Source organism: Onychomys torridus, chromosome 13, assembly GCF_903995425.1.
Source record: "Onychomys torridus chromosome 13, mOncTor1.1, whole genome shotgun sequence".
NCBI classification, from domain to species: Eukaryota; Metazoa; Chordata; class Mammalia; order Rodentia; family Cricetidae; genus Onychomys; species Onychomys torridus.
In genome coordinates, this window is record NC_050455.1 from 13,659,229 (window position 1) to 13,678,465 (window position 19,237).

Below are 19,237 nucleotides of genomic sequence, written 5' to 3' on the forward strand. Positions count from 1 at the left end.
ACAAAAGTCCCAGCACAGAGGAGAGGAAGCAGGTTCGAAGTCTGACCCCTAGCTAAAAAGCTACTTGAAAATGATAACTGCCAGGAGAGGACTAAATCAATTTTCTTCAAGTGACACTGGGTATGTCCACCATATTCCAGGGCAGTCTTCGTGCTCAGGCGTAGTTAGCCAACACAAAATGGACTCCGTGCTATTTTTAGTCAATTTTCTCTTTTTTCTTTTGCTGCCTTCTTTTTTTTTTTTTTTTTTTTTTTTTGAGATAGGGTTTCTCCATGTAGCCCTGGCTGTCCTAGGGCTCACTCTGTAGACCAGGCTGGCCTTGAACTCAGAGATCTGCCCATTGAGTGCTAGGATTAAACATATGCACCACCACCACCACCACTACCACCACCACCCTGCTAGGTTTTTTTGTCTGTTGTTTTGTTTTGTTTTGTTTTAAGAGAGAAAGATAACAAGAAGTTGGAATGGTGGGGAATGGGGAATCTAGGAGGAGATGGGAATAAATATGATAAAAATATACTCTGTGAAAGTCTCAAAGCATAAATCCAATTTTCTAAAAAGAAAAAAAATCACATAATTCTTGCTGGCCAACTCTATGCCCTGGCATAGAGATTGAAGTGAACTTAAATTCATGGCTTCATGTAATTGAGGGCTGCACAGACTATGGCCCACCATCTGTTTTTATAAGAGCAATCTTTATAGCTTCTCATAATTGAAAGGCATCTAAAGAAAAGTATTTAGAGGCCATTGAAAATACTGTGAAACTCAAAATTTTGGGTCCAAAATAAAGTTTCCTTGGACTGTCTCATACCTGTTTGTTTACTTGTTTTCAGTGACATTTTTTGTACAGCCCTGCCACAGTGGGAGAGTTGTATGAAGGATGTGTCATCCACAAAGTCCAGAACATTTGCTGAACGTTAACAGAAAAAAATTTGCAGACAGACATCTAGTTTACTCCATCTCAGTTTGCTCCAATCTAAATAAGCACTTGTTCCCACAAATCCTTGCCATTTAATTGTTTCCTTCTAATGAAGCAAACGAAGCCCACTAAACCTAGGTCAGATGATCACTAAAGACAGAAGACAGTTTGTTTTTATATTTTTCTTGTGTGTATATTTACTTTGTAAGAATGGCATATTCCTGAATAATGTAGACTCTATTAATACAGTTAAACATGGAAATTCTAACCCTAAATAAGCCCGAAAATACAATATTAATCTGACGTTGTTCCTAGAGTTCTAGAAAAATGTAAAAACACATCCGCTGGTGATCTCATGATTTAGGCCTTTAGTACTGGGCACTTCCCTTTCTCACTGCATACTCTTGGCTGACCTAGAACTTGCTGTCTGCAAATTTGCCACAAGTTTCTGGCCTCTGTCTCCCAATGCTGAGATTCCTGGCATGCACCACCATACCTTGTTTTCTGTGACATGTGTGTACTTATTGTTTCAGCATGTGAAGGCACAATTTTGAGATTTTATTCAGCTATGGACAATTTTCGTCATTACTTTATACGCTTCAAGTGTAGTGGGGAAACTTGGGGAAACGATACTACTTCTCTGAAGTCAACAATAAACATAGAAAACACTGTCTACATAATGTTCCTAACTCTGCTGAGGTTGACATTCCATTGTTACATCATGCTGTGTATAATTGCTTTAGACTTTTCAAAAATAAGTAATGATCCAGGAATTCATATGAGTCCCTCTAATAGGGCTGGGCCAATTATTACTGATTAGGATTCTAGAAGGCATATTGGAAAGGGTAACTGTATTGATAGGAACTTGTCTTGACGTCTTATTGTGCTTCCTGACATAAGACTTCCTTCAGTCAGGGGACTTCCTCCATTGGGTGACTTGTCGCTGCCACAGAGGAAAAATTTGCAAATGAGTTTCACTTTGAATCGAGGCACCATATGGATAGCTGGAGTCTGCTTTATTCCGTCCAGATCTGCCCACCTGCCATTTAGGAAACAGAGCATCCCTTTCTTCGCCAAGTTCAACCAAGTGTTATTGTAAAATTGGGGGTAACTGACGTGAGGCAAGTCATTTCTAAAAACAAAACTCAAAATTGTAAATCATTTACCCCTTCTAGGATTGCTGACAGTAATGCTGGACAAATCACGGACTTCAAAGCAGCTTTACCCACTGACCCTCCTGGAGTAACTGAGAATCTGCCTTTCAGGAAGATCCCCAGGGTCCATTAGATACTAACCTCCGTGGAACTGGGCTCTGAGCAGCACTTTCTAAGCCCCTAATGAGTGCCTCCACTCACTGATCCAGACCCGCCCATCCCAGCAGTGTAGGCCTGTATTGTAATGCCTTTCATGAATCCTTTGAAGGCCCTGATAGTCTCCAGCACCATCACTCAGGCACAGCCACAGGGCTTGGCACACAAGAGTTCAAAGTCCATTGGTGGAACAATATTCCTTCTACCTAAAATATCAATGCCTGTTAAGTCACAGTACTTCTGAGGAATCAGATTTTAGGCTGATGTGCATGTTTTCAGTTGGCAGGTTTGGGGGGGATGTACACACAAAGATGGTCCAACAGGAGGTAAGGAACACTTTCTGGACTCTAGAATCTAGAGGCTGGAAAAGGTACATAGTGAATGCCTGAGAGACACAAGGCTGTTTTCTTCTTCAATTGTAATATGCATCTTTCCCCCTATTTAAAAAAAAAAAAAAAAAAAAAAAAAAAAAACCTACACATAAACCAGCAGTGGTGGCACACACCTTTAATCCCAGCACTCAGGAGGCAGAGACAGGCAGATCTCTGAGTTCAAGACCAGCCCAGTCTACAGAGCAAGTTCCAGGACAGCCAGGGAAACCCTGTCTTGGGGGAAAAAACAAAAACAAAACAAAACAAAACAAAAACTACACATTTTATATCTTTAAAATCTCAGGCTGTGACTTTCTTCCCATGTTCTGCCTCTCATCTGTGACAAAGAGCCTCACCCTGAGGATTCCTCTCCTTCATCCTAGGCTGTCAAAAGTACTTTTACACTGATGCTTCTAAACAGACATTAATTATTCTAACCAATAGGGCTGAAGAAATGGCCCAGCAGTCAAGAGTACTTGCTGCAGAGGACCCACATTAGATTCCCAGGCTCACAACCACCTGTAACTCTAATTCCAGGAGATCCAATGCTTTATTCCAGCCTCTGCAGACCCTTGTACATGTGTGGTACACAAACTCACACAGGCACACCCATACACGCAAGCATAAAGTTTGCAAAAATGCTAAACAACGAAAGATCACTACATAACTTGGTTTTTAGCTGTAGAATGAGTGTTCTGTGGATTTAGGGACAGACAATTTGAAAGAGCCGCGGGGAGCAGCCCTTAGTCCCTGTTTTTAGTAGTGAGGGGCCCCTTAGGACTTCAGAATCAAGTTGTGCCCCAAACAAGAACCATCTGTTGGATAGAGCTATTGTCCGTCTTATTTGAAAGGAACCCGGGCCTCCTGGTACTATTTAGCAACTTCACTCACAATCCACTGCACAGACTAAACGGAGTGTAATTATATTCGAGGATTTGTGGCCATTTTTTTTCCTTCTTGGAGTCTATTGCTGTCCGTGTCTATCACCATGGACACCAGCTGCTGCCCATTTGTGCATCTGAGTCCATCTTGACCACCTTTGGGGAAGAGTGCATTTGGTTTTCTTTGTGTCCTCAGCTTTATCTTCTCAGTGTGTGTGGTGATACTCTGCAGGGTAATTTGCTCGGGCCTGGGACCTTGGGTGGAGTTGAGAAGAGTCATCTTGCCACCTTTCAAGTGTGCTATGTTGGGCAATCAGGTGCAGGTGAGCCAGCAACTTGGGTAGAACAATGATTGTGTTCTATGCCCAGAAACATCAAGCTGAGCTCACCTGAATACTTTCCCATGGGGTTAAGTGCCCATCCCAAGGGAAAGAAATTCTTAACTGACCACTTTGTGGGACATGGTGTTGTTTCAGAGTTTGCTGTTGGAATCTTAAAGCTCTGTGGATGTTTCAAAAATTTTTAAGGTTTCTTTTTAAACCTAATAACATTGGGTTTTGTTTCTAAGCTGTTGTTACTCTGACAGTAATTTTCCTGCCTTTGCCTGAGAGACTTTGTACCTTCATTTCTCTGAAAATTGTGCTTGTTGATCAAAGCAGAAGTACTAGAGATTTTAAAAATTAAAACAGCAAATACTGAAGAGAGGGAAAATCAGAGAAATGATGGCCAAAGGGGACAAAGTTTCATCTACTGAAATGTCCTAAAGATAACAGGAGTCAGGGTCAAAAATGATCATCCTAACTCCCCCTCTTCGTTCAAAATGTAGCTCTAAAGAAGGATCTTGGTTAAAAACTTACTCAAGTCAGACAAGACCATTCTTTCCATTTTTCTTAGTTACTGTAAGGCAGTTTGAAGGTATAACTATTCTCTCTGTTTTTCTTAGTCACTGTAAGGCAGTTTGAAGGTATAACTATTCTCTCTGTTTTTCTTAGTCACTGTAAGGCAGTTTGAAGGTATGGTTCTTGTTTCTGCTGTGCATAAAGCAGAACTCCAGACCTTGGTGGGCACCAGTCTTATCAGGAAATGGGAGCATCATGCCTTTACCTGTCCTCTGTCCATAGAACATCTCTGTGCTCTACAGGGTGGTTAGTAATTTATTTTTATAATAAAATATAATGGGTAATGTATTCTTTCCTTTGGAGAATCCATGATTTATTTTCTAAGCACGAGGAAAACATGTAGCTTTAATAGTCTTCTCGTGTACTGAATTATTCTGTTATATTGGAATAGGCAGCAGTAGCAGTAATGTAATGTATATAGCCTGCCATGCCATCTCCTCAAAGCCATAAAGTAGTGTGATTTCTGGCAGAGCATATACATTGATATTAAAATCATCCACTCACAGCCAGATGCGGTGGCATACACCTGTAACCCCAGCTATTTGGGGGGTTGAAGGAATATTGTGGTTTCCAAGTCCGCCTGGACTACATAGTGAGTTCCAGGCCAGTATAGTTTACAAAGTGGACTCTGTTAACAAACAGACAGACAATTAATCAACAATAAAGCAAAACATCTTCTTTGAAACCTCCTAGCTCTTCACACATCCCTGCCATGCAATGGTTCCCCATGAATGGTTACTATTAGGTCCTCCTTCATCAATCAGCCGGGCTGAGAAATAAAAACACCATCTACATTATCTTGCTGAAGGTGTGGGAAGTTATGGAAAATCAGAACTAGTGACCAGGTCTAGGATTGTGCTGTATTCCCTGAATGTACAGAGAAGGCCAGAGAGGTTGCATCTCATGGTCTCCTGTTACTGCTCAGTTCCCAGAGACTGACATGTCACCTACTTAAGGCACCAGAGCACGTAAGGACAAGAAGCTTTAATCGCAGGAGTAAGCCAAGCTTAATGAAGCATTTCCTTTAGCCTAATAAAAAGGAAGTTTCCTCTCTTGAAAGCTGGAATTGAGTTGTCCTGAGTATATACAAGTCCCACATCAATAATTGTGACCAGAGGGATTAAATGGTTGCCTTTTCTGTGGTCCAGAGACCTGAAAGTTAGTCTAGTGGAGCTCAGCAGGGACATATGAGAAAAGATCCTTCCCTTCCCAGGGCCATAATGTTGTTGCACTCTGACAACTGCCCAGGACGTTTTTCTACTTCTGCTGGGCACAATCAGAGCTAGTTGTATTGCACCTGTTCTGGATGACCAGCACCACCATCAGGGTATTCAATAGAGAATCTCAGGCTCAGTGCACAGCTCTCCGAATCATATGCCTGTCTTGTTCATGGTAAAATGGAAGTGCTGGAGAGCTGCAGGCAACCTGGGTGATCATCTCCTGCGTCCTCCTTTTCCTCTAGATAAAAACAGCCATGGAAAATATTTCTGCCATAATCACTTAGAAGTTGCCACATTTTGCATTTTTAGTTCACATCTTGCTTTTGTGGGTGCTTGATAAAACATCTTAGATACTCCCTAGCTCCCATGCACATTGAAAAGAGCCAGTAAGGGTCCTGCTCCAGGGATTTATTAGGGTCCCTTCTGTCAATCTATGTCTTAAGATCTCTTAAGATAGGTTGTTCTGGGGTTAGAGATAAAGCTTAGAACTCCTAGCATGCAGACAATTCTGTATTCAATGTCTCCCAAAGGAAACAATTTTAAAGGAATTCTCTTGATCTGTTCTAATTATTGGGATTTCCTGGAGTTGATTATATTTATCACTTCTGACTCTGCAGCACTCTGATCCAGGGGGGAGAGAGAGAGAGAGAGAGAGAGAGAGAGAGAGAGAGAGAGATATAACGAACACAGGTGTATAGGTGCATTTATGATATGAGTTTATTTGAAGGCCCGAAGACAATCTCAGCTGTCCTTCCTCCAGGGACATTCACCTTGCTTGTTTGTTTGTTTGAAACAAGGTCTCTCTTGATGGCCTAGAGGCTAGGTCAGCTGGCCAGCAAGCCTCGGGGATATGACTGTCTCTACCCCTTCAGTGCTGGGATTACAGGCGTGCAGCAGCACACCCAGCTTTTTATGTGGGTTCTGCAGACAGACCTCAGGTCTTCCTGTTTGTGCAGCAAGTACTGTACCAATTGAGTTATCACCCCAGCATGTCAATTGTTTAATAATGACTATAAAGTTGTCTTTTCCACCTATGTAGCCATTTATGGTTGCTAAGGAATTTTTATATACAGCAGTGAAGCAATTCTTTATGTAGACACACTTTATATAAAACCATAAACACAAGAGCCCAGAGTTTAAATGGCATGCCCAAAGTCCCATCGTTGGTAAAACGTTGTGCCCAGGGATCTTTACTGCTGTTCTGATGTTTCTATCAGACAGGTTTACAAATCTGTTCCTCGGAAGTTCTGTTAACCCATGAAGATACTCAACTATAGCAGTGGCCCAACCTCCAAAGACCATGTTTCTCTCAGAAAGATGCGTAACATTTAAAGCCGAGGAGATAAATACAGTTTGGGGTCACAGTCCACATAGACAGAGGCCCCTTGACATTCTGGAATTCATAGACACTTCTCCATTTCAAATTCCCTGTGCACCAAGAGAGGGCATGATTCAGGAATGTGGCCGAAAGCACAGGCCATCTCAGAAGGCATTTGGAAACAGAGGCTCTGGGGAGGGGTGCCGGCATGAGCATATCATCTCAGGGTAGCTCTGTGGACAACCTCAGTACAACGTGAAGGTTTTAGGTTTTAGTTCATTGTTTGCTTCTGACAGATCAGCAAGTCACCTGACCATGCTCCCCTCTCTCAAACACACTGCATATTTGTGTGGTGGTTTAGAAAGGCCATTGTCTGCACAAATAAAAATAAAAGAAAGGACTCAGTTGCAAGTGCTTGCCTCACAAGCGTTAGGACCAGAGTTTGGGTCCTCTGCTCCCTTATTTAAAATAAAATAAAATAAAATAAAATAAAATAAAATAAAACAGGGCCAGGTGGTGGCACATGCCTTTAATCCCAGCACTTGGGAGGCAGAGGCAGGCAGATCTCTGTGAGTTCAAGGCCAGCCTGGTCTACAGAGCAAGTTCCAGGATAGCCAAGGCTACACAGTAAAACTCTGTCTCAAAAAACAAACAACAAAAAAAAAAGCACCTGCCTTTAAGCCTAGCACTGGGAAGGCAGAGATGGGGGTGTAGGGCCTGGAGCTTATTGGCTAGCCAGTGTAGATAAATTAGTTCAGTAATAAACCTTGTGTTAAGAATAAATAAATAAGATGAAACATTGAAGAAGATACCCATGTCAGCCTCTGGCCTCCAAGAAAAATAGCAGTTATTTTATTGAAAGTACTCAATAATGAGATCTAGAGCTATCTATTCTGGTCAGCAGAGGGGAAATCATAAAAGTTTATTATAATCAGTCTCAGTGCATTCACAGTAATTGAGTAACTAATTGAGTCCATATCACCTTAGACAGAAGAGGACTTTCCCTAAGGATCTGAGACACCAGACAAATCCATTATCCTGAAAGATTAGAGTTGAGAAAGAGAAGGAAAGTGACAGGAGACTAGATGCCCCTACAATGGACTTTCCATCTTCTTTTTTTTCCCCACTGCAAGGTTCAGTTGTGAATGAATGTATTTGAATCGGGATCAGCTGAGTGAATGGGCCATCTGGCTGAATATGTTAGGTTGCCATAGTAGCAGGTTTTGGAAGAGTCTGGAGAGAGGTCATGTGCCTTGCAGTTCAAGGGGTGGTCCTCAGACCATCAGCATTAGAGTCACCTGGAAGCTTTTAAAGGGGGAGGAGGACACCAGCCTCCCACACCCACCCATTCTTACCGAGTCACAATCTGCATTTTTTCAAAAAATATGTCTTTTAATAAGATTGCCAAGTGAATCATGAAGTCTGAGAAACACTGCCTTAGCCGAGATTGAGAAGCAAGATGCTCACTTTCAGAGTGAAAAACACAAATGTCTCACCCTCTGCACACGAGTCAAGACAATAGCAGTGATAAACCTCTCCCTTCCGTGTGTCTGCTCTCCATGTCATTAGCAATGCATTCACAGCACCAGATTATGACTATTAATTTATGTATTTGTCGCCCAACCCATCTGTAAGTCTGCTGGCACTGTGCAGATAGATCTTCATCTAGCACAGTGCCTGGCATGTGACAGATGTGCACGGTGGTAGCCAAACCTCCAGCTGCCCAGGCTGACAAACATGCCATCGCCTCAGTCCATGCATCTATAAGACAGGGAGCAGCATGCCCCTCCTGGGGTTGGGAAAGGAAACTGGCCAGTGTGCTAACACAGCACCTGCTGCACCCTCGCTGTTGGTGGGTGGCGCTGACTTGTATGTGCTCGGTGACTGCTTAATAAAAAATACAATTAAAACAAGGAACCTCATATAAAAACTTCAAAGCCGAGAAGTTTCTCTTCTGTCATTGCTACTATATATAAGTCTGAGTTTTAAATTATAACGTACAAAGGAAATGTAACATAAGAAAAGGAAGAGATTAACAGGGTCAGAATGAATTTGCAGGAAACATGTGTGGTTAGAAGTCAGAAAACCTGCCCAGCTTCATCCACATCCAGCTGCTACTTCTCCGTGCCTTGGTTTCCCCACCTGAAGAGTAAAATCCATTAGCTCCTCTTTATTTCATAGAGCTATAATGGAAGCATCCTGAAGTGTAGGAAGTCATACCTCACTCATACTTACATCCCTACCTACTTCTGAATGCAGTGCCAAGCTCACAGGAGATGGTCACAGCGCAGAAGTGTCTGGTGGGATCTGAGCATGTGCTCTCTGTGGGAATGAAAACTGCATCTCGAACAGACAAAGCTGTATCTCTCAGCACAGTGTCCTGGGGGTGCAGGGGAAACGGCTAGAGGACATGTGTCTGAAAGGGGGACTGTCTGCAGGTGGGGCAGGGTGAGAAAATGATGGGGAAAGGTGAAAGAACACTTAAGACAGAGGTTTGTATCTACGAGTCAGAGCCCAGGCGTGTTCCCACAGGAACGTCATAAAGGAGGGGGAAATAATCAATCAAAAAGCAGCCAGGGGGAACCGGAGCAATGAGTTATGATTTGGGAACTGACTGGTATATATAAAAAGGTAGCCAGATGTGGTAGTACTTGCCTATAATCTCAACTTTCAGGAGACAGACCCATAGGATCACAAGATTGACGGCAACCTGGTCTATACAGCGACTTCCAAGCCAATGTGGGTTACACAGCAAGATCCCACCTCATAAAAGAAAAAAAAAAAACAAAACTGGGGGCTAGAGTTGTAGCTCAGTGGTTACTTGCTGCCCTTGCAGAGAACCCATGCTCACTTTCTGGCACCCACACAGTAGTTCACAACACCTCTGACTCCAGTTCCAGAGGATCCAACGCTCGCTTCTGACCTCTGAGGGCACAGCCATGCACATGATATGTATATATATATGCAGACAAAGCACTGATACACATAAATATGAAAGAAAAATTGTAAAAAAAGAAAAGCCAGCAATAGATACAATGGAAGGAAGTTCTTTAAAAACTTCAAGGTAAGATATTCAGTCAATAAAGTGTTGCTAGGCAAGCATAAGGGTCTGAGTTCAATCCCTGAAAACTACATAAGAAATCCAAGAACAGTAATGTGCAGGATTTTTTGTTTTTGTCTTTTTTTTTTTTTTTTTGAGACAGTTTCTCTGTGTAGCTTTGACTGTCCTAGAACTAGCTCTGTAGACCAGGCTGGCCTTGAACTCCGAGATCTGCCTACCTCTGCCTCCTAGGTGCTCAGATTAAAGGTGTACACCACCACAGTTCAGGCTTTTAATCCCAGTATTGGGAAGCAGAGTCAGGAGAATTTCTGGGGCTCATTGGTAGGCTAGCTTAGCCTATTTGGTGAACTCCAGGGTAAAGGGAGACACCATCTCAAAGAAATATGAGGGGTGGTCCTTGAGGCATGACAATACTTCAGGTCGACTTCTAGGTTCCTTATACATGTGAACGCACATACACATGCACTCACATGTGAGCATACACACACATACAAATATTTTCACACCGGGTGTTTAGGTTGGACTTCCTCCTTAAAACCCCTTCTCCCTCAAGTGTGTTGGAGCTTCACCTCTGGCACGTCCTAGATATTTCCTAGTCAGATGGAATTCAGGATGTATCTTCCACTCTAGGAATTGAGTTACTGATATAACTCCCAAACATTTGGAAGTAGGTTCCTCTACAAGGGAAAGCCCACGGCAGAGGCACCAGGAGCAATCCTGGGCTCTTCACATGGGCTTAGACAGGAAACTTGTGTCCAGAGGATGTCCCAACATTTCCACAGTTCCATTCACTTAATAACACATTTCACACACTCTTTTGAAAATAGTAAGGAAAAATGAGAGTTTTAAAAGATTTTCACAAAGCATAATGCAAAAGGTGAATGTCATCTGTGTTTTAAGGGAGATCGTGGCAGCTCTCAACCCTGGTGTCCTAACACCACTTACCCTGACAAACCTACAGAGTGTTACCCTTGTGACATCTTTAATATGCTGTTTTTTTAGTGGGCCAGGAGAACAACAGACCACTAAGACAGAACACATGGAAAACATGCCTTTAGTTCCCACCACGTCCCAAACACTGTTTGTATTATAAGCTCCGATATAAAACATGGAACTGGAGCTCTCTGGGTGACTTTCCTGTTTTGCTACATTTGGGTACCAATCACACACAGAGCAAAGGGCTATTCTTTATCTACACTATGTTTCCAATGGCATATGATTAAAAATAGATTTAAACAGTTGGTTTCAATGGTGCGATTATAGAAAGCATTATGGGGTCCTGGTGCATGCAGCATTCTTATGGATAAGTTTGCTTGTCCTTTTTAAAAATTTTACTTTCACAGCCCCATTCTTTAAAAAAAAAAAAATCTAAAATAGAAAGGGCAGTCTTAAAAATTGTTTTTCTCCTGGTTCACGTGGTAAGCAACAGATGGATCAATGAGGATTCTGAGAAGGCAGTTATGCTGTGCTTGAAAGAAAAGAAGCCAAGTTTGTAGCTATCGTTTGGGATTGTCCTTTCAGTGGATGGAAACCAAATCATGTAACCCCGAGAAGTTTATAGCTCCATTACCACCCTCAATACATACCACCCAAATCCCTTTACCATAGAGCAATTTTTTTGTAAGTCCTTAAATACATAGCATGGATTATTTGGTAATTTGTGTTTCTTAAGGAGAGTGAGTCATACCAGACTTAATATCCAAGACCCTGTGGAACCCGAGCTCCATTGCCAGCACACACCCTCCTCCACTGGTTTTTGGTTTCTCTGGTGTGTGCTGAGCCCTGCGTTCCCCGGCAGTGAGCCCCTGGTGGCCCTAGACTTCCCCTGGAGAGGCCACAATCCCAGCCCAAGACCACTAATTGATGTGGTGCTTGCTGGAAGTTGGTATCAAGCAAGATCTGTCTCAGGATTAATAGCATGTGCCTCTCTGATGATGTTTATAAGATGCCCTGTTCCTAGAAAGCTGTGGACCTCCCACAGGATAGAATATGATCCGCATCTGGAGCCATTCCATATCTCAGAGTGCAATCGGAGTTTGGAATTCAGGATACAACTCATTCTAAAGACCCGAGACAGCCGAGTCAAACCCTGAGCAGAAACCCAGACTCGGGGCCCAGCAGTACCACCTCCTTGAAAACTCCGGGAGCTGCTGGGGAGGCCTGATGCTGTCTCTAAGAACAGAATGATTTGACCTTGTGTGGATTGGAAGCTATATTACCCAGCTACAGAGCAAGGAAAGAACAACAAATTATCCGATGGCATGCATGATTGGAAATACTTGGACATCCGTGTTTCTATCCTGATCTGTCTCTTATGTTCCTGAGGTTTTACGGCCAGGCATGAAGACAGCAGTCATTGGGCTCAGGGGAGGGAAAAACCTTCCTTAAGTAAAACAGATATTCTGCTGGCATACCTTGGATGTGAGATGCCGGAATACTGAGTTTGCTGAAAAAAAGATTAGAGACTTCTGGAGGGTATACTTCTGTGAAAGTAGAGAATGTGCTTTGTTTGATCCTGTCACACTGTGTATCCTAACAAATACGTTTCTGGGTTTTTTTGGTTTTGTTTTTTGGGTTTTTTGGTTTTTTTTTTTTTTAGTTAAAAAAAAAAAGTCATAGAGAGCAGAGCTGGCTAATTGCTGCTCATTTCTGAAGAGTTGCCTGGTGTTCAACATGACAGAAGACCGAAAATCTGTGTGATTTGATAAGATGAGAGGCATGTTGTAATGCAGTTTAGAAATAGACCACCTGCCTTGTCCACAAAATCCAACATAGAATAAAATTCTATGCCTGTGCAGCTAGATGAGGAATTCCTGCTTTGGTGTGTACTTCAGAAAAGTTAGATTCATGAAAATACACGAAGCATCGAGCTGATGTTTAGAACTCTGTTTTCACAGTATGCATTAGTATCCATGTTTCATCTTTGGATGAAGAATTGACAGGTGGGAGGAGGGAGAGATGGCTCAGAGGTTAAACACATGTGTTGCTCTTGCAGAGGACTAAGCCAGGTACCCAGCACCCACACAGTGGTCCACTACTCGGTAACTCCAGTTACAAGAGACACAACACCTTTTCCTGACCTTCACGGGAACCAGACATTCATGTACTGTGCACACACACACACACACACACACACACACACACACACACACACACACACACATAGGCAAAACACTCCAACATGTAAAATAAAATAAAATAAAATAAAATAAAATAAAATAAAATAAAATAAAATAAAATAAAATAAAATAAAAACTTGGAAATGTAAATGTAGGAGGAGAGTGGGATTATACCAGAGAAAACTTTATTCCATCAAGGACATGCTTGGAAGGTTCATCTGGGTTGCTTTTATAAAAGCTGGACCTTTTTGTGCTGAATCTCACAAATGTCATACAAACAGTCCAGTTTGACTCCTTGCCCTCATGTATATTATTGCTAGCTTTCATTTCTGCCAGCCTATTATTCCCATCCTTATGGTTTAATCTTCAGCCACCTGCTGCCCAGGGACCTCGAGTACCATTTCTTGTGCTAATTTTGCCCTCTGCCCTCCTTCCTCCTCAAGTGTTTGTTTGTATCTTTTGCCCATTTCTAATTTTTTTCTTGATGTTGAGTTTTGATGCCCCAGATATTAGTTCTTCCTCAGTTAGATATAGATAAAATATCTCTCCTAGTTCATAATTTGCATTTATATCTACTTCACATGGTCAAAAGTTTTTAATTTTGATAAAGACCAATTTATCCATTTTCTTTTAACAGATTGTAATTTTGATGTCAAGACTAAGAATCTTCACTAGGCTCCTTGTTTGCTTATATCTTTTTTTTTTCCAGCATTTCTAAGATGTATCAAAGGACTGGCTTTTTAAAAAAATATTTATTTGTATTGTATGCATATACATGTTTTTTCCTGCATGTATCTTGTATAATATTAGCAGGACCAGCCTTAATATTATTCATCCCAGGGGCTCAGGAGAGAGAACTACTAACGGTGAGGACTGTTTTTGGGAAATAGAATCTCAGCACACCGAGCTCTATAGTCCACTTGCTTTAATTCCTCTGGCATAACATCCTATATACACAGCTTCAGTTCTGTTCTCATGCCTAGCTCCTTTCTTGCCTGATTTCTCTCTATACTTATCTACTGCTCCCTATAAGTTATGTCTTAATTCTCTCATCTTAATTCTGCCTCATCTAGGGCCTTTTCAACTTGTTCTTACCCAGCTAGTACTTCTCTATCTGGCTCTTCCTCATCTTCCATCTCATTCCTCTAGTACTCTCTTCTAGTCCTTCAATCTAGTTCTTCCCCATCTCGGTTTGTTCCTCTCAAGTTCTTACCCATCTAGTTCTTCCATTCTCTTTTCTCTGACCTCCAGTGCCCTGGAAGTCCTGGTATGTATACACTTAGAAGCAGTATTTCCTTAGCAGTGCAAAGCCAGGCTTCCAGAGTCAAACGGAGAGGTGATAAGAATCACATAGAGAGGCAATAACCATTAATTATCATTTGCAACCCCAAAGGGAAGTGACCAATGGGGAAATGAATTAACTAAAGGCTAAATTCGGATAATATCTAAGAAGAGGGATCTTATGTGTTCAACTATAGTCTTAAATGTGATTAGTAGAAAATGTTAAGAATCTATAAGTTGCTAGGTCAATGGGAGAAAATAAAACTGCCTTCTTTTTTCCTGTGGCTCCTATCTGTCCAAGCTATCTGCCGTTTTTTCTGCAGGGTGGGGGAAAGTGTGCTTAGTCGCTAGGCAACCTGTGTACAGGTAGATGCCTCTGGTGATAGTTAGAGGGAGATCTGGAACTGGAGAAAGATTTGGGAAAGGAGGAAGTTAAGCTTAATTGGCACATCCGCCAGGCCTTCTCAAATGGGTAGTCTGGATGCTTAAGTCTGTTCTTAGAGAGTACAGAGGTGTCTCTGATAAGGTACTTTCCTCCATCTGGGGATGGACCTGGCCGGATGCTGCCAATGATGATAATTACAGGGAGGCTTGAACTGGGGTCCTGGCTGTACATAGCTGTCAGCACAGAAAGTTATCTAAATATTCCCAGAAGTAGCTAGGTAAGGAGTTAAAGGTCTATAAAGTTAGTAAGACTGTAAGAAAGGAGGGTCTGAGCTGAACTGTGTAAAGCTATTACTTAACGTCCACCTGACCTAGGCGGTGTCTCCTTGTGGAATTTGACTTAAATCAGGAGACTCTTATTACTGCTAGTCCTTGAAAGTGGCTAAGGGAGATATCTGATTCCAAAGGAAGCATTTCCTGAGGCTGTTCTCCAAATACCTGGAATGTGTATGTCCAGAGAGTGATCAGTCCACACGGTTAGCCCTTCTTAGGGAAAAGTCAATTGGGAAAACTATGAAGGCACACATGATTTTCATAACATAAGACAGCTAATATATAACAAGCCAAGTAACACCAAAAGCTCCTTGGAATTTGGCTTCCTCTGGAGGAAATCCTTGATCCTTCCAGGTAGTGACTTTGTCATAACCAGCTGAGTTCTTATGATATATTCCTGCGACCCACAGCACATGTATGTATTGCTATGTGCCTGCAGGAGCCGGAAGAGAGCACTGGATCTCCTAGAGTTATGGTCTGTTATGAACTGCCATGTGAGTGCATGGACCTGAACCTGGGTCCTCTGCAAAAGCAGTCAGTACTCTTTCTTAGCCACCGAATCATCTCTCCAGCCCCAAAGGACTGGCTTTTAGGACTGGAGGTGTGAGAGAAAGAGGGAGCAGAGGGTAAGGTCTATAAGGCACAGTCCCCGCTAGCTACATATCAGACTGATTGCCCCATTACTCTGAGCCTCTGTGTTGTTTATAATAAGACAGTTTTATCTAATAACATTAAATTAGCTAAAAATCTATGTACTGTCTAACACATACAGGGTTCCATAGATGATCTCACAGTTCTCTAGGCTGACCTGACGCAGCTGCTGAGTACTTAGCAGCTGGCTGCTTTGAACAAACAGAGGAAGGTCACTTGGGTATAGATGAGACAGAATCGTCTAAGGAGTGTTTGGTTTATAGGCACCTGTGTTCCTGCCTCCAAGCTTGGTAACCAGCATTTTGTGTGGTAGCTTAGCTACTGGGGACTAGTAAAATAAAGAAGACAAATGAAAATTTTATTCCGATTCAGCTAAGATTTCTGAAAAATTAGAAGACTTGAGAATGGGGGGTCAATATTGATGAGAGCTGGGTTTTTTAATCTGAATTTTAGTTTATTAAACTAATACTAAATTAAAGAAACATATGAAATACCCCCCACAGAAGTAAATTCTGTTATAAAACAAATAAGGGCATTCATTCTATCTGTTCAATATAAATTTATATATATATATATATATATATATATATATATATATATATATATATATATATAATTATAGTGTTTACCTGAATTCAATTCTTAAAATCATTAATATGAAATCTTCTGACTTTTAAATAAGCTAGAAAATGTAAGTTTTCATCTCTTAACTGAAATGCTTGGCACCAGATATGAAATTTCAACTGTTTGATGTTTTTTGAGAATTTGCATCCACATACTGAGTTATCTTAAGGATGGGGCCCAGGTCTAACACAAAATTCATTGTACTTCATATACACTTGGGCATGTAGCCCCAAGGTCATTTTATATATTTTAAATGGTCGTCTGCATGAAACCATTCTGAAGTGTGACATCCTTCCCCCATGTGTGGTACCATGTTGCCATTCAAGGATGTTCAGATTTGGGGGACTTTTGGGTTTCAGACCCCTAGACTGGGGGATGTGCCCGTGTGTAACATTAATAATCCAGCTGTCGCCCAGCTTTTATTCATTCAACATTCACCATTTCATTCTTTTCTTTTTCACTACCCTTACATAAAAACAGTAAATTTCCCCCATTCCCACCTTTTCAAAATCAGCAGCAGTACCTTTAGAGCCTTGTCCGGATGAAGTTCATGGTGTTAGATCTGCTGCACGTGTGTTATTCTTGGTGTGTGGTTGGTTCTAGATAAGGACCCAAAGCAGAGCCGGGGGAAGTGGTGGCGCACACCTTTAATCCCAGCACTTGGGAGGCAGAGGCAGGCGGATCTCTGTGAGTCTGAGGTCAGCCTGGGCTACAGAGTGAGTTCTAGGACTGCCAGGGCTACACAGAGAGACCCTGTCCCAGGGGTTGGTCATAGACAGAAAACATAGTGGATGAATGTTCAGGGAGAGAGTCCAGGCAGAAAGTGGGAGGGTCATCTCTCACTTGTTGCTGGGGATGATGGGAAAGGCAGGTGAGATTATGCACACATGCATGTCAGGTCACGCTTAGCAATACCTGGTGGGACCGTTAGCAGTCTTCCCATAGCGCCCATGGTGGGCCTCAAAGCCAAGACCTTCCACATCTCTCAGCCTCAAGAACTGGGTCTGTCTTTTGTCACTTGTATGATTCAGCCAGATGGTATTTTGGAGGGAATAGTGGACTTATAGAAAGCAAATAAATCTCTGTTTGTTGTATGTATCTTTTCAAGTCTGGCTTGACACTGTTTATAATTTTTATGTTGTTTAAATTAGCCAGAAATGTTTTATCTAGATTAAGCCTGTATTGATACTAGATTTAAAAAAACAAAAACAAAAACAACAAACCCCTGCAAATTAGGCTAAGTTTGAGCAAGTCCAAACTCTAACTGATGTTGGCACATGACACCCCAGTAGAGGCATTGCTTCTGGGCTATCTGGTAGTGTAGGACTTTTATCATATCACACCATGCTAGGGAGATTGGGAGATAATAATTCTTTTCTAAGTCTGCCATTATACTAAAATTTCAAGTTTTCAAAGTAAAATCAGTTGGTTTTAATATTTGGGGGTGTTTTATCTTTTATTCTTTTTTCATCACATTTCTTTCTCTCTTATTTTTTTCCTCTTCCAGGGTCCTGTTTCCCAGAGGAACCAATCATCTCAACAGCCAGGGAGAGTGCCTGGATGTTCAAAGTAAGGTTTCAATATGATCTGTCTTGTAGACTCCTTGTCTGTGAGTGAAATTGAGGTTACTGAGGCTACTGCCTGAATGACCAGCTCGTTTTAAAATTCCGCTGACAGGGCCTGAATAAATGCACTCTACAAAGGTGCTGCTCTCCAAATGATACCCTTCCCCAGTGTACTAAGAGCTAGAGACTGCTAACAGAAAGTCCTCTGAAACATGGTCAAGCCAGTTAATGTTTAATTTGAGAAACCTTGTGAGTGGCCATGGGAGGGAGACATATCAAGATATGGTCAAAATAATCCTGAGACATTTCTAACTAGAAAGTTATTTTTAATCGAGGAAAGTGGTGGACTTCATTCTATTTGTTTATTTTTATTTTATGTGGATTGGTGTTTTGCTTGCATGTATGTCTGTATGAAGGTGTAGGACCACCTGGAACTGGATTCACCGACAGTCTTGAGCTGCCATGTGGGTGCTGGGAACTGAACCCAGGTCCTCTGGAGGAGTAGCTAGTGCTCTTAACCGCTGAGCCATCTCTCCACCTCCTCTAGTTATTTTTAAATGAATATAGCTGTACTTATTATTATTAAGAACATAAGGTGAACCTCTAAGGAGTGAGGGCAGGGATGGAAAGAGGGAAGGAAAGAACAGAAGAGGAAGAAAGAAACTGGGAAGGAGGGAAGGATCATGTGATAAACACACACATCACGACAATGGCAGAGCCCCAGGAAGCCCCTTTTCATCTTCAGTTTCTGGTTTGTCTGAGACAGGATCTTTTCAGTCTTTAGCTGTTCCCCACTGGTACCCTAAACCTCTGCCTGATAATGCCTTCAAAGTTCGCCTCCAGGGGCTCCCTAGAACAAAGGAACAATTAACTAAAATTCCACCAGATGGCAATATTTGGAAAGCCATTCGGAGACATTTCAAAGCTATGCGTCGTAATTGTTTGTGTGGTGACTGGTCTCATGCATCAGGTTCTACCTAGATTTCGTCAACAGTGTTTTCTTTTCCTCAATAATATACAAATAAAAAAAAGTGTAGAAATGTAAAAGGATGTGTGTGGGATTGTATGTGTTGTTTTAACTTCTGGAATGCTAAAATTAGAAACCTCATCTTCAAATAGTTCTCTAGAAGGTATTGGTATGTGTTAAAGGCTCAAGTCTGTGAATAATTCTCCAGCAGGCTCAACTCTGTGAGGATGGCACATTTGCTTTCATCCCCCATTGTGAGACATGCTCTAGGGGTGAGGGACATTGTTAAGAGCCTCATTTGAGGAAAGAAACCCAAAGCCCCACCCCCTCCCAC

General features: G+C 41.9%; 1 protein-coding gene across 2 annotated transcripts in view; it reads left to right on the top strand.

The window, feature by feature from the left end:
- The window catches only part of Mapre2 (microtubule associated protein RP/EB family member 2), a 147,770-nt gene that overhangs the window by 4,609 nt on the left and 123,924 nt on the right, over positions 1–19,237 (top strand). For both annotated transcript variants that reach the window (XM_036204639.1, XM_036204641.1), the window contains exon 2: positions 17,879–17,940. The gene's annotated coding sequence lies outside the window, so the exon portion shown is untranslated. The remainder of the gene's footprint in view (positions 1–17,878; positions 17,941–19,237) is intronic.